This window comes from Sitophilus oryzae, unplaced genomic scaffold, assembly GCF_002938485.1.
Source record: "Sitophilus oryzae breed Bouriz unplaced genomic scaffold, Soryzae_2.0 scaffold_551_pilon_pilon, whole genome shotgun sequence".
NCBI classification, from domain to species: Eukaryota; Metazoa; Arthropoda; class Insecta; order Coleoptera; family Curculionidae; genus Sitophilus; species Sitophilus oryzae.
The window spans coordinates 755922-772708 of NW_022147142.1; the positions used below are offsets into that span (position 1 = coordinate 755922).

The 16787-nt window shown below is 32.7% G+C and overlaps 1 protein-coding gene across 1 annotated transcript in view; it reads right to left on the bottom strand.

Moving 5' to 3' along the window:
- LOC115887075 (pseudouridine-5'-phosphate glycosidase-like) overlaps positions 1-16787 on the bottom strand; it is a 229706-nt gene that overhangs the window by 56966 nt on the left and 155953 nt on the right. The gene's annotated exons all lie outside the window — the stretch shown is intronic.

A 16787-nucleotide genomic window follows, 5' to 3' on the forward strand; every position in this document is an offset into this window, starting at 1 on the left:
GGCAGTAACCTGCCGTTTTTCGTTTGTTGATAAAAACCCAGCGTGTGTAGTGGTTCGCCGGACGATAGTGGACTGCCGGCACAATTTTAGTTTGGCTAAAAATTTTATTCTCCGTTCAGTTCAGATAATCAATATGGCCAATCAACCATCTTTCATAAAAATTCTTTATTGAAATTTACCGTAAACATAAATGTTTATGGCAAGTAAAGAGCCCTGCATATGCCAATAGAACCAAATATATGTATTTGCAAGTCTCTGGAATAATATTTCCCAGCGCTTGTGGTGAAATAACAGCACTGAATTTTAAGTCTTCCATACTGCGACCAGTGGCCAAATATCTTAATGTTGACTAATAAGCTTTTTCATGTAACATAATCGGTCATTTATACAGAATACGGAATCGATACAGGGAATATGTTTTTGTTGTCCGCAGGCCATATTCTCAATGATTTGGCCTGCACCGAGGCGGAAAGATTGGTACTTTATTCAAGACGCTCTTCGTGATAGAACACTTACCGCAAGAAACCTACAAAATATTTTTACTATCGCCATAGGAACTTCAATTTCAGTACGGATTGAAAGAAATAGGTTACATGAAGTTAACATTCGATAAAGGCGAGCAGCTGTTGTGTCGCTAATCATCGTAGGGCACGAAGGATATTTGATCAAGAACATCATTATTGGGTCGTGGATCAGTGAAGATACATCCTTTTTGCAGACGAGTCCCGTTTTTGACTAAGTCATAATGATGGCCGGCGCCGAGTATACAGACGACCGAATAAACGGTATCTGGATGCAACAGTCAGAGAAACAATTATATTTGTGGAGGTTCCGTCATAGTATGGGGAGGATATAACTTTAAACGCACGAACAAACTTGTACGTATTTCTAAACGGCACAGGTAATGCCGAATGATACAAAGATGAGAGTTCGCAAACTTAATTTATTCGATTTGCTGCTCAGCATGATCCAGAGTTCATCATATAACAGGATAATGCCAGGCCTCATAATGTAAGAGTAGTTACTCGATATCTTCACGACTCCAATATCACAATTGTGGTTGGCCTGCTAATAGCCCTGATCTCAATCCTAGTCAGCATTTTGGAACCTATTAAAGAGAAGACTACAAAGTAGATCACAAGCACCAAACGTTCGCAGAAAATTTTCGAGAGGAGTGGTATGCCTTTTCTCAAGAGATTATTCGGAGCCTTATTCAGTCTATGCCAAATCAATGTGCAGAAGTGCGCAAAAACCACGGAGGACACACGCACTATTAAGAAAAAAATTCTTTCCTTGGACAATTTAGGTAAAATTGCTTAGAATTGATTTCGGTACATATTGTCGTCATTCATAACGTCATAAAATTATATTCTTTTAGCAATTTGACAACTTTTCTCTTTCTGAATACCAAGGTGCATACACTACATTCAAACTTAATGCCTAAGGAACATATTGCAAAGTTTATTTGTTAAAATAAATATATTTTCTTTATCTAAACGAAATTTATCAAAGTGATCCATAATTCGTTTTGAGTAGTTTATATATAAAATCTAGTGATGTATCGGTATTGAGTAACGCGATTTTGGGGCGGTATATTTTTGTAACGTCGGATCGTCTCGCGCTCCAAAACGGATCAGGAACTTGTTACTGAAGAACGACGATCATAATAACGACAAAACTATAAATTATTTATAATCTGCAAATAATTTATTTATAATCTCTCTTGGAGTTAGTTCGAACCACAGTAAACGCATAGCGCCATGTTTCGCTCCAGCCGTCATGATTTCGTCGGTCGGGAACAGTAGTAACTGGAACTGGTAAATACGTAGTCGCGAAGATATGTAACTGTTAACGACCTAATATCGCGACATAGTTCGCTCTATATAAAGTAAGACTGATTTTATTTTAATTATCTTACAAAATGTATATATTTTAATTTAAATTCTAACGGTTAAAAGGTGTACCAGAAGAATATAAATCTAAATATTATTGGCAAAAATATAAAACTTATAAAAAGCTATTCTTCAGTCTGAAGAAAAGATGGCGAATAAAAGGTACTGAATAACAATAAATTATATTTTTATGACGCACTAAAATTTTTATTATTTAATAGTTTTATTTTCAAAATTAAAAGCTATCAACTAAATTATTCTAGCTATCTACATGTTGTTTATTACATATTTGGGGGGTTTATAAATTCTTATTATTTATGAATTTGCACGGACACAGAGATAACGACAGGGAGAGGAGTTAGGTAGGTACAGTGATCAAAAATACCGCATAGGCGGGAAAAGTGACACTTTGGAAGCCAGATTCTCTGGAACGATGGCTATTGTAATGCGACAAATGTGGAACCGGTATTCACATCACTAATAAAAACTAAATATTTGTGGGTTGTGGCGATAAACTAACATAAACATAAACAATTTCTTTAAAAATTCTTCGTCACTATGTTAATTACATTTATTTCTCTAAAGCTAATTATCACTGCTAAAATAAATACCTAATGGCTACTTTCGATATAAAAGTACTAAATACAAAACAACCGCATTAGTTACGTTATCGTTCATCTCGTGGATAGCCTCGTAAAAGACGAATATACCCCAATTTCATCGCCACTCTCCCATAGGCCGATGTTCGATTATTTTCGGATTTAATGCTTTAAGGCGCCTGTTCAAGACATCCATCAACAGATCCTTATACATTCGCCCACCATTACTCAGAATAGAACGCAAACATTTACCTTAAGGAATTAGAGAGTGTATATAATTAATAGCCCCTCTATAAAAAAATAATTACGGACTAGAGGCTTTTTATGGGTCTAGCTTTACGGTTCATAAAACGACAATCTAGGATTTGTTTAATCGTGGGCATTATGCGGCACTTAAATACATTAATTTGTTTTAGAAAAGGAGTAAAAATATATTTTGGGGACGTAAGATAAATTAAATTGCGTGATATTCTTTTAATTTCAAAGGTAACTACTTACTGCGTGGTCGAATGAAAACGACGTCACAGCAGTAGTAATATCATATGAATTAAAGCCTTACTATTTTTATTGCTGAGTTCAAGTTAGATAAATCGAATTAGTTAAATCGAATTTGTTGTCATGATCGTGATCTATTTGAAATTCTTATCAGACCAATATAAAATATCGAAAATATATATTTTTTTCAAACGTCACAAAAGTATTCATTTTGACGTGATTGATAATATAAAAAAGTAATTTCAACGCCTAGGCATTAAAGTAAATCACTTTTAGCCCTAAGCACAAAAGTACGAAAATATATTAATAAACTGACATAAAGTGTCAAAATCAATGAGTGTAGCCAGAACTTCTCGTTATACAGGGTGAGTCTTAAATAAGTGCAAATATTTTCAGGGCTGGTAGATCTCGATAAAAGAAACTTATTTTCTCCTTACAGTTTTTCAAATAAGTCCAAAAAATAACCGAGTTATTTAAGTTTCAAAAGTAAAAAAACGATTTTTTTTATTTTGAGAGCCACCGGATTTTTTCTGTAATTTGTTTCTATAATTTTAAACTACTACCGATGTTGTCACGTTTTTAAGATATTAATTTTTTAAACTGAAAATTTCAAAATTTCACCTAAATGGTAAATATTTATTACACGCCACCCAAATTGTATTGAAAAGGCGCGTTTCTTATTTAATGGTGTTTGCTAGTAGCACTGTTATCTCACACAATAAATAGAAAAAGCTTACTTCTAATATTTAAATGGGATATTAATTATATTATATTATATTATATAGGCTATTAAGTTATTATTTATTATAACGTGAAAGTCCTGCCTTATCTGTAGCACTCACGAAACGTACGCATTTACTAACAAAATATATCTTGGTAAAATCGTCTTTAAAATTATTGCACCTTTTTTATGTCAGCATATGATATGGTAAAAAGTTTGCCTTTGTTGGCTTATTGTTTTAGAGACTTCACTCTTGATGGATATATCTACTTGGAATCTTCGTTAAAGCATTTTTTTTCTTTAAATTATAAATAAAAATGAATTGTATTAACTTAAAAACAATTTGAAACTAGTAAAAATATTATTTCTAAACCGTAACATTCTGTGGTCTGTGGTTTCAGCTGTTTTATGGGTTTTATTTATTTTATGGTGAAATTAAAGATGAAAGGATACATAAAAATGTATTAAAATATGTTCTAGGACTATGAAATGTTGTACAAAGGTTCCTCTAAAATATTTATACAAACTTTCACCCCTTATTAAACCCTCTTAAGTGATATATCTGAGCACCACTAAGCAATTTTTCGAAATTCTAAGGGTCGAATTTCGAAAAATTGCTTAGTGGTGCTCAGATATATCACTTAAGAGGGTTTAATAAGGGGTGAAAGTTTGTATAAATATTTTAGAGATCTGTTCTAGGAGTACGAAATTTGGAACATAAGTTCCTTGAGGGATGTAAGTGAGCACTAAGAAGGTATTTTTGAAAATACGACCCCTAAGGGGGTAAAATCAGGGATGAATGATTGTGTAAAAATTTGTTCTGTGACTATGAAATTTTTCACAGGTGCTTGTTGGTAGAAACAAAAGTTTTTTATTGGAAAAAAAACGCAATAATGATTAAAAAATGTGTTTTCTTAAATACCTACCCTCTACTACACTGGTCGCCCAAAAATATCAAAAGTTCATAATTATTGTCAGTGGACAACAGAATTGAACGAACGCTTAAGTGTATCTGAGTGTATTTACAAGTTGTTAGGTTATAGTTCAGTTTCGGTAGCATAGATTAGTCGTATCATAATGATCTCAACAAAAAGTGTATTAGAATATCTCGAAGACAGTAGCTCGGATAGTGATAATAGTGTTTTTTTTTAAATGTCGAAACCTTTTTCTCGGAGTCGAGTGATGATGATTTTGACTTGTTTGTAGAAGCTAGAAGTCGTATATGTAAAAAATCCAAACGGACTGACAAAAAAATTGAAAATTCGGAATTTTTTGAAAAAAATTGAAATATTTCTTAATTTTTAGTTAAAAAACATAATATGGCAACGTAGGTAGTAGATTAAATTTACAAGAAAGAAAACCCAGAAAAGAACCAGGGGTCCTGAAAATTTAAGCAAAAAATTTATTTTTTTATTTTTTTAAAGTTAAATATTTCGGTTATCGGTATATATTTCAGTTTTTAAAAACTTGTAAAATTTGTAAAGAAAAAATATGTTTCTTTTATCGAGATTTACCAGCCCAGAAAATATTTGCACTTATTTAAGACACCCCTGTATATTAGCAAAGAAGAATTAATTCTTGATATAACAAATTCTAAATTAACAATATCAGTTAAACGAGATTTAACTCATGAATTAGAGTTTCAAGAACAGTGGGCAAAAAGTGTAGACTTTACAGATAGCTTTTATAGGTATACCTGTATTAACGTACTATAAAAGTATTATCTTTAAATATCTCCACAGCTAACGACACAAATTACTATTTTTGTTACTCTTTCGTGATAATATAAAAATGTGTACTAGCATTATTCCATAAGTAAATAGCTTTAGGAAAGATTTACTCTTTTCATCAACCTAGTAACCTTTTCTCTGCCTTTATAGTTTTGTAAACGGTATAACTGTAAAATATAACTTGCAACTTTGGATTCGAGTCACGCATACCTAGGAAAATACAAACAGTCATAAATTTTATTCCTGTATAAAAACAAACTTAAATTTGTAGAAATCTGCTACAGTAATTTATTAGAAATACTGGGTGACAATTTAAAAACGAAAAGTATTTAATATTGCCTCTACCGATGATAGTATGAAAATTTGGCGAAACACGTCAATTTACATATCAAGGGAGACAATTTTTGAGGCATTTGTTGTCGTGTTACTTTCAACCCCTTGACCCCCAGGGCACCTATCCCTAAAATTTTAAATAGCAACCCCTATTTCTTTTACCATTTTTGTGTTTCTTATAGAATTCTACATAATTCAGAATTCTGGATACTTTTTGGAATCAAAAATGCATGATAGATAGAAAAAATTATTAATTATAACTGAATTAAAGAATTGATTAAGCTTCTGTTATTAGAATCGTTTTAAACAAGTTTATTTTACTATTTTGCTTTCTGAAAAATTATTTTTATATATTTATTTACATTTTCAAGTTTTTGTTTTGTAAGTTATTAAGTTTCAGTTACTTAGGTAGTTATTTTTTTTTTATTAATATTTTTAAATATATGTACTTTCATTGTTTTTGCTACGTTTTAAAACTCCTCAAAGACAATTTTACTTGCCTACCATCAAGACTTAAAAAATTACTTAATAAATAAATATGAAGATTTTTATAATTTTACTACAATTTGGACAATATTTATGCTCTTTTAGATGTTTAAAATTAAAGTCAAAAAATAACAGAAGCCTGTTATTTTAAGCTGTTATAAATAAATAACAGTAACAGAATTGTTATTTAAAAATAACGGTTTTGCCCACCACTATTTAATATAAATATTTCACACAGTCTGTACAATTTCAGTCAGCAAAATAACGTTAACAATTAGCTTAGCGGCAATACATCGTAAAAGTTAAATTAGAGAAATGCTCAAGAATCGGGAAATTAAAAAATTTATACTCATTCTCGAGAGTATATCCGCTGGCGCAAAAAGATTTAAAACCACTGCAGCGTCTAAAAGCTCCGTAATCAATATTTAATTAGGAATTTCGTCTCTGGAATTACAATTCGCAATGCCTTTATTTTCCTAGGCTAAACCGCTTTGAACTTAAAAATTCCTATTAGGATATTGGTATTTTCAGATTAGATAATTTTGTTAATGTTAGATAGTTTGCTTCATAATAACTGCATTACATGGGTTACATAGTTTAGCAAAATTCCTGTAAGCGGTTCTTCATTACTTTGTCATCGCAATTCCACATGCTAGATTTAAGCTTGGCTCTGGCAATATCTACAGGCTCTGGCACAGTATATATGAAAAGCTTTAACAAGCTTGCTTCATCTAGTTAACCGTAGATGGAACTAAAAGCAAAGTAGGGTTCTATATTAAATAAAATAGTATACAGAGAAACTAAAAACGCTTTAACCCCCAAGTATGCTAATTTCTTCACCAGTCCGAAGGAGAGAACCACCCGACTACCATGTTTCAGGATTATTCCTATCACCAGGCCAACTTGTAGCAATGTAGTTGATCTAGCAAATCTAGAAATTTGGCATTTTATTTACGAATTTAAAACATACCTTCCATTTTGTTTTGTAAAGGGTGGATCAAATTGGATCTTTTTAAAGGAAAACTATATACTAATATCGGTGTCTGGAGCTTAATTTTTATCAAAAATATGATGATGAATACCGTACATCATTATCAACAGATAAATTAATTTTTCATTTGGGATACCAATTAACTGAGAAGAACTTAAAATTACCTTTCCAAAAATATAGCACACTTGATAATTTGTTATAGTCCTCTTCGAAATACACAATTTTCAAGTTCGCCACTTTTAACTAGTAGGCTTTGGACCCCTTATTGATGATCTGCATCCAATGGAACTAGGAAATATATTTTTCGAGCAAGACGACGCACCGCCTCAGAACGTTGAAGTTATGAGCAAATTTTTTCAGCCAATTTCGAGAATAATTGAATAGCTAACCATGATCCCAGTAGTTGGCCGTCGAGGCCGCCGGACTTTGTGCCTATGGATTTTTATCTTTGCGGAAAAATAAAGGTTCTTATTTTTAAATTGCCCGTATAACCTAGACAAGAATTAGAAGTACATAGCGGTTATGCGAGGGTATCTTTCACCCCACTGAGTTAATGAGTTCCTTGAAAAATGTTCAAAAACGGTTCCGTCTGTCCATAACAGAAGACGGTCCACATGTCGAACACGTGAAGCAAAATCTCATGACATGGTTTGTTATTAATTGTTATTGCTATTAGATTTTAGTTTAAATGTGTTGATGTTAAATATAGTTTAAATTGTTATAAAATTCTGCATCTCTCATTGTAAATATTTTAATTTTAATTGCTACTCACAGCTAGAATTTTTTTGCGTTACAGCCGGCGCCGTTCAAAGCCTATACTTATTCAAAGTGGGCGAATTATGAACTCTATATCTCGAAGAGGAATCGAGTAAAATATCAAGTGTGCTATATTTTTAGAAAGGAAATTTTAAATTCTTTTCAATAAATTAAAAATAAAGAAAAGATATTATCGTGGGTACTGTAATAAAAAAGAAGAAAGAATTTATTGGGCAAGCCTACAGTAAGATTAGTCATGAGACATACACACAACCAAACTTATATGAAATCATCTATTATTTTTCATAATTTTTGAGATGTATGAAAAGTTTGTGTTTATGAATAAAACTCAGTTCTTACCAATGACTTTTAATGAAAAATAATCCATATGGCAATAACAAAATATTAATCAGTTCCCAAAATAAACAAAATGGTATTTTTTGGTTTCTGAAACGAACTTAAGATTTAAATTTTTAATGGCCAAAAAGCACAAACAAAAAGAAAATTGATATTTTAATATTCCTTGTTGCCACCTATAGCCCATATGCAAGCTTCTTATTAAATTATCCACGTTGTCTTGATGTATGTTTTCCCATTCTGCTAATGCTGCATCAATAAGCTGTGCGAGATTTCTTGGATTGTTTCGACGAGCTCTAACCCTTCTTATGAGCTAGTCCCACAATTGTTCGATAGGGTTTAGATCTGGCAAATAGGTAGGCCAGTCCAAAACTATGACACCTTCCGTTTCAAGACATTCTCTAGTCACTCTGCTGGTATGGGGAGGTGCATTATCGTGCATGAAGTTAAAATTATCCCCAATTGCAGCTCTCCCAAGACTAACGATTGGTTCTAGCACCAAATCAACATATTCCCGACCCGTTAAAATTTGTTGAAGTGGTAACAATAGAGTTTTTGCTCCCAGAACATTACAGTTCCTCCTTTATATCTTGGTACAGATTTGGCAGCCTGAAGTCTCTCACTTGTCTTCCTGGAGCTCTGAGAACCCGAATTCGATGGTTCTATGATCTGAGGCCAATTCTGGTCTCATCCAAAAAAAGAACATTTTGCCAATTCTCAGTTGTCCAGTTTTGATGTTGAAGACATCAATTTAACTGGTCAATTTTATTTTGCCGAGGTAACTGTGAGATCCCTAACTCTTTCCTACTGTAAAACCCTCGTGCACGAAGCCTTTTTCTTATGGTTTCAACTGAAATGTTCACACTTGTAGCTGCCAGTAGTTGTCTTTGTAGCTCTGGATGAGAAACATTGTGATATATTCTAGCAATTTAGCACACAAGGCGGTCTTGTTGTTCAGTTATGACTCTTTGACGACTTTGTATGGGCCTATCCTTGTGTGTTCCTAATTCCAAGTATCTTGCATATGTTTTCGATACAACACCCTGGATAACGCCTACTATCTCTGCTGCGTCTCTCTGGAACAGTCCTTGTTCGGTGAGAGCAATCATTCTTCCCCTCTGTAACATCTGTTAATCCAAGATAAGGCATTTTTTAATTTTTTTGGATTGAATGAAAATTACCGGAGAATCGTGATTTTACTACTAAACACAAAATTCAAAAGAAAAGAGATTGCAGCAGTCGTTTATTCTTTATTATCATGTTTATTTACAACAAAAAGCCTTATCTTAAAGTTGTATACCATTTTCTATCCTTGCAAGAAATTTAGTCAGAAATAAAGAGTGATTACATATAAGTTTGGTTGTGTGTATATCAAGTATGATATATTTTTGGAAAGGTAATTTTAAATGGTTTCCAATGAATTAAATATACACAGGGTATCCCATATAAAAAATCTACCCTACCATAGTATAAAAAATCAAATTTTCTGTTGAGAATTTTTAAATTATTAATTTTAAAAAAATTATACTTCAACCATTAAATTCTACGTAAAAAGGTGCTTTGGAAATATTTTCATAAAAATAGAAAATTTTCCATTGCAAAAAAGTTACAGCGATTTGTTAAAAATGCACATTTTTGAAAAACACCCCGTAATGTCGATGTGCGGTTTGTAACATCATATTTTTGATAAAAACTGAGCTCCAGACATCGATATTAGTTTTCGTCTGTCCCCTATAGAAAAGGGTGTTTTCCTTTAAAAGCGTCCAATTTGGCCCACCCTGTACATATTTTCATTTTAAAGATTTTCCAAAAACCAGTACTGTTTATATGTGTTTTAATCTTAATGAAAGTTTATGACTGATGATATATTGTTACCTCTTGAAATTATTCAATACTTACTAACGTAACTTCGTACTGATATCACAGCTAAATTATTTTTCCATATGTAAACATACCTGTAAACAAAAAAAATATACAATGTGTGAATATACGTACTCAAAATGGTATATTATTGGAAAACGGGTCTGATTTGTTCAGGATTAACTAATTATTCATTGGCATTCGCGTTAACGTAGGTAATGTAATTAATATTCTGAGCAACAAGTACGTTCATAATTTAGAATCGCAAACCAATTATCCTGGTAATATCTGCAGTTTGCAGTCGATTCTCAAAGGCATAACAAGGATTTACATTAACAAGTGTGAATTCGCTAGATTGATTTTCAAATATTAATAAGTAATATTAAAACTATAATTAATGATTTCATCTAATACACAAAAATTAAAGTACCTACACTATAAAAATATAGAGATATAAAGATAATAAAACAAGTTGAGGAAAAGATGTTTTAATTGAAAATTGTTTCTAAATTACCTTTAATTTCTAGTGAATAAGATAAATGTAATGTCCACCATCTCCCCGTTTTCTCTTTTGAAATTATAATGTTGGAACCTATCCCTTCCTCCCATCCTTCACCCGAAAAAACCTAAGTGGGCACGTACTCAGCGAGAAGCAGACAGACAAGATCGACCGAGTATGTAGTGTGTACCCCACGAGCACGCGCTATTCTCCAGTGTTTTATTACCAAAACCACCAAGTACGCATCCAGAACGGGAATAAAGGTGAGTGCCCACTATCCCTATATTTCTCGCCCGTAATGTATAAGATGTGTCTATTATTGAGTCATTTATTTAATTTTTCTAAAAATATATACTTAAACAATTTGTAATACTTTTGACTATATGTAATTTTATTTGTCTTTGTATTACTTCACTTTTTTTACTGTTTTTATAAAGGTTTTTACTTCTTTTCTTTCTTTTCTTTGATATTTTTAGCTTGGGCCTGAAAATGAGACTTCACCGTCTCGAAACATGTCGCTATTTGTAAAAAAATTAAATACACATTCTTTTAATATAAGATTGTGAGAATACTCTGTCTATTATTCCCTCACTGGAGGATGTTCATTAAAATAAATATATTGTCACAAAACCAAAAATTGTTTATTAGCCTATACTTGTAGTGTTTGGTTTGGTTATAAAGTTTTTAGTGTTGTTTTGTAAATAAACTTCGTAAAAAATAAATAAGACTTTGAATTATCCACACGAAACCGAGTGATAACGTAACAATATAATGTCATCTCAAATATCGAACTATCCTGTTTTGCCTAAATAAGTATATGTTCGGTCCTTTACCTGTGAACTGATGAGTTGATGGAGGCTCTGTACTACTGCTGTACAGGGTGGGTCAAATTCGACGCTTTTAAATGGAAACACCCTTTTCTATAGGAGATAGACAAAAACTAATATCGGTGTCTGGAGCTCAATTTTTGTCAAAAACATGATGGTGAAAACAGCATATCGATATCTGTTACCGTTTCGGAGTTACGGGGTGTTTTTCAAAAATATGCATTTTTAACAAATCGCTGTATCGGAAAATTTTGTATTTTTATGAAAACATTTCCAAAACACTTTTTTACGTAGAATTAAATGGTTTAAGTATCATTTTTTTAAAATTAATAATTTAAGAATTATCAACAGAAAATTTGATTTTTTATATGGGACACCCTGTATATTTTTAGTCTATTTCGAAAAGAATTTAAAATTACCTTTCCAAAAATATAACACACTTGATATTTTGCTCGATTCCTCTTCGAGATATAGAGTATATAAAAATTCGCCCGCTTTAAATAAGTAGGCTTTGAACGGCACCGGCTCTAATGCAAAAAAATTCTAGCTGTGAGCATCAATTAAAACAAAAATAATATTTGCTATGAGAGATGCAGAGTTTTATAACAATTTAAAATACATTTAACCAACATCAACACATTTAAACTATATCTAATAACAATAAAAATAAATTAGCAAACCAAGACGAGATTTTGCTACATGTGTTCGATATCGACCGTCTTCTGTTATGGACAGACGGGCAGTTTTTAAACATTTCTCGCGGAATTCATTAACTTAGTAGGAGTGAAAGTTGTTCTTCCGCAAATATATCCATAGGATTAGATCCATGGGCACTAAGTCAGGCGGCCTCGACGGCCAACGGCTGGATTCTTGGTTAACTATTCAATTATTCTTGAAATTGTCTGCAAAAATTTGCTGATAACTTCAGCGTTCTTAGGCGGTGCGTCGTCTTGCTGGAAAAATATGTTTTCCAGTTCCATTAAAGGCATATCATCAATAAGGGGTCCAAAGCTTACTAGTTAAAAGTGGCGAACTTTTAAAAATTCTGTATTTCGAAGGGGATTATAACAAAATATCAAGTGTGCTATATTTTTGGAAAGGTAATTTCTTTTTCTTTTCAGTTAATTAAAAATATAGAGGGTGTCCCAAATAAAAAATCAATTTTTCTGTTGATAACTCTTAAATTATTAATTTTAAAAAAATTATACTTAAACCATTAAATTCTACGTAAAAAGGTGCTTTGGAAATGTTTTCATAGAAATACAGAATTTTCCATAGCAAAAAAGTTACAGCGATTTGTTAAAAACGCACATTTATGAAAAACACCCCGTAATTCCGAAACGGTAACAGATATTGATGTGCAGTTTTCACCATAAATCTCCTATAGAAAAGGGTGTTTCCATTTAAAAGCGTCGAATTGGACCCACTCTCTCTCTCTCTCTCTCTCTCTCTCTCTCTCTCTCTCTAGTACTAAATTAACTTGTAAACTAGCCACTGGTTACACCCTAATTTGAAAAACGGGTGATTTTTTTCAAAATAGAAGCGCATTTAGTTTGTAAAGATATTGCTGGTTAGTTTTGTAATCGCAAAACAATTTCTCTCTTCAATCTTAATTTAAAATTGACAAACAATATATTTATTATATTACATTTGTAATGTATGTATATTTATTATATTGCATTTCTTTAAGAGTTTTATGTTGTATTTTTAATTTAATAACTAATATTTTAATATTTTAGTAATTAATTGAATTATTTGTTTTATAGCTTATTTTGCTTATTATATATTTGCGAAAACTAGTCCATTATGAAGATTATTCTAAGCCTTATTATCATCACATCTTACAACGCCATAAGTGTAATAACAAGTAAGAGGGTGCTATTAATGCACAAACTAATAAACACAGAATCTAATAAAAACTAACGTAGAAATAACTTTGAAAGTGGTGTATTGTGCTTATCAATCAAACTTACTTCTCTGACTGCAGTCAAGGGTAATAAAGGACCTTTATTGTCACGTTCTCGTTCAAAATAGTTTATCAAGGGTTTTACTTTTACAAGCTCTTTGCTTCGACTGCTTAATATATATATATATATATATATATATATATATATATATATATATATATATATATATATATATATATATATATATATATATATATATAGCCAAAGTTATAAATCTACACGAAAATTCCAGATGATAACGAGACTAACCTCTTGCTCGATGGTTTTCGGACTACTGGCGTACCTAACATGCGACCCATGCTTTTAGGCGACCTTCAGTGCAATTTCGGATATTTTCGTTTAGACGTTCGGTTTTTTAATGGCGTACCCCGTTCTACCCCGCTACCCCGTTCCGCCCCACCTTCCCCTACAATTAAAAAAAAAAGACTATGAAAATAGGTAAAAAACGAGAATTACTCACAAAGATTCAACAACAACACAACATTATACAAAATAATGACTGACAATTAGGATAATAATTGTTAAATACCAAACGACAACCTTGCTAAAACCGGCCCAATGTGACTAACTGACTAACATAGCGATAATAAAATTCGGTTTAAACTATTTTTTGCAGCTTTAATCTACATAAAATATCCTTCGCTGTATAAAGTAAAATGAAGAGCTGTTCGGTATCTTAAATTATGGAACAAATTTAAACATTTTAGTCAAAATTTCATTTAGTCAGGTTTATAGACTTTAGTGTCAATGTTGATATGATTGATGACGTGCATCGGAAAATGTTTTGCGATTACAATATCCATGTTAGCAGTAACATATTATAATTATACACCAAAATAAATCAATCAAAAACTGTTTATTAGAAAGAGAAAGCTAGTAAAATAAAAAATAAATATATCAAATAGAAACGCATATCAGTCGTCTCTATTCGAACAGATTCTGGTTTCGAATGTTCCAGCTGGAGAAGACGCTTCGAATTTAATACGGTTTGCCGACAACGCACGTGACCGGCTTCATAATAGAGAGGCGCCGCGCCGTTGCAAAAATTCTCTATAATCTCGGAAGCCCGAATAAATTTGATAAACTGACTAAGGACTTGTTCGTGCCAAGGCTTGCAAATAGGTCAGATGAAGTTTAATTAGACGGAAACGAACAGTATTGGTACTCGATTTGTCGACTAATATGAATGATTAAAATTTTATGTACTTATTATTCAGCTTTTATTGGATGTGAACGCACATGATAATCAATATTTAAAAAAAATATGGATTTTTGTAATGTCTAGTGCTTAATTTATTATGCTCTTTGAAGCATGTTTTACACAGTATGTTTCTGAATGCATTGATAGTAATGGGCAGGTAGATGTATATACAGACCTTATTAAAGCATTTGACAAATTAAATCACTCTATTACTATACAAACTTAACTCAGGGATCAAACCTAGGCCCACTTTTATTTCTATTATTCAGTAACAATCTAGATAATATCCTGAACTGTTGTCTTAACTAGTGCCTAGAATCTCGAAACAAAGCAGAATCGGACGTATGTTGATATTAAAAATAAATCTTATTTTTACGTGAGGAATCTCCTCACGAGATTGCACATGTTTTTTGAAACACCCTGTATAAAAGTAAGGAAAGAAACAGCATGTCTTCCTTGACTAGCAGAATCAAATTCATCCTAGCCAAACTGTTTTAGTTCAGAGATACCTACAGCTGCAACTTTAGAAGGGAAGAATGTAGTGTATATGGCTACATTTTCTGGCAACTTTCTTTCTGAACTTCTTCAGAAATTTTCGTCATTAAGTAAAATTGAACGCATAATTTCCTATCGCCTTCGTTTTTGTGAACAACTTGCGTAATCGTAAGCGCAAACAAGTAGGGTGTTTGAGTTACGTAGAACTTTATAACGCGTTGATAGTGAATGTGCGATTTGTACAAAATTGGGTCTTTTCTGCTGATATTCTAAAACTAAAAGAGAAGATGCCACGTTCTAAACCGCTTAGGAAGTTATGTCCGTTTCTAGACGAGGATGGAGTCCTCAGGGTGGGCGGTCATTTAAAATATGCTAATTTGGAATTTGACATTAAACATCCTATGTTGCTTCCTAGGGACCATCGACTAACTAATTTAGTTATTCAAGAATTTTATAACAAGAACTTACATCCTGGACCTAGAACTCTTGAACATTTAATTTTACAACAATTTTGGATATTATCAGCTCGACGAGCTATTCATCATGTCCTTTCAAGGTGTTGTCGATGCTTCCGAATTATTCCTTCCAATTTGACATCATTTATGAATGATTTGCCTTCGGCCCGTGTTGCCCAAATAAAAGCTTTTACTCATTGTGGAGTAGATTTTGCTGGACCCTTATCGATAATCTTAAGGTACGGTTTCGCTGGAGCCGTCAACGGCGACCATCGACGGTTGTCGTCGACAGCAACCGTTGAACGCCATCTTATCATGTATTCCTTGGCTAGGCCACAGTAGCCGCCAACAGTCGCCCTTTAGCATCCGGCTGTTTGCATCATGAAGAGAAAACTATTAGCCTTTTTGCTTTTAGAAGAGGAAGAAGACGAAGAAATTATAAAATATTTGAAAATGAGAAAAAGATCGACAACTCATAATATTTTCTTAGAAGACGTAACGAAGGAAGTTTCAGTTTCCTAATTAGTGAACATTTGAAAGGCGATGAGAAGAAGTTCAGAGAATTTTTTCGAATAAACAAGGATCAATTTTACTTTGTGCTCAGTATGGTGGAAAATGATTTAAAGGAGGCGTCAACTAATGCAGTTAAATACCCCATAACTCCAGACGGCGCGTTCAGACTGGTTGGTATATCAAGCAGTGGAAAAGAACGGCGGACGCGATGATACGCGCTAAAGAAACCATGCCTATTGAAACCAATGAATTGCAGTAGACGCCGTCAACGGCGACCGTGTACGGCGACCGTGTACGGCTCCAGCGAAACCGTACCTTTAGGAAGACACCGTGGTGTTCATAGTCAGAAAGCTTACGTATGTACGTTTGTTTGTATGAGTACGCTGTCCATCTTGAGGCAGTTTCGGATCTTTCATCTGAAGCTTTTCTGGTATCTTTTCACAAATTTGTAGCTAGGCAGTACTGTAGCTACAGTGACCGTGGTACAAATTTTATCGGAGCTATCTTCTACTATCCTACTGTAAACAGTCTTCTGAGTCATTGTCTATTAAATGGCATTTTAACCCTCCTAATTTTGGTGGTTTGGTTTGGTTTTGGTGGGAGAGTGCTG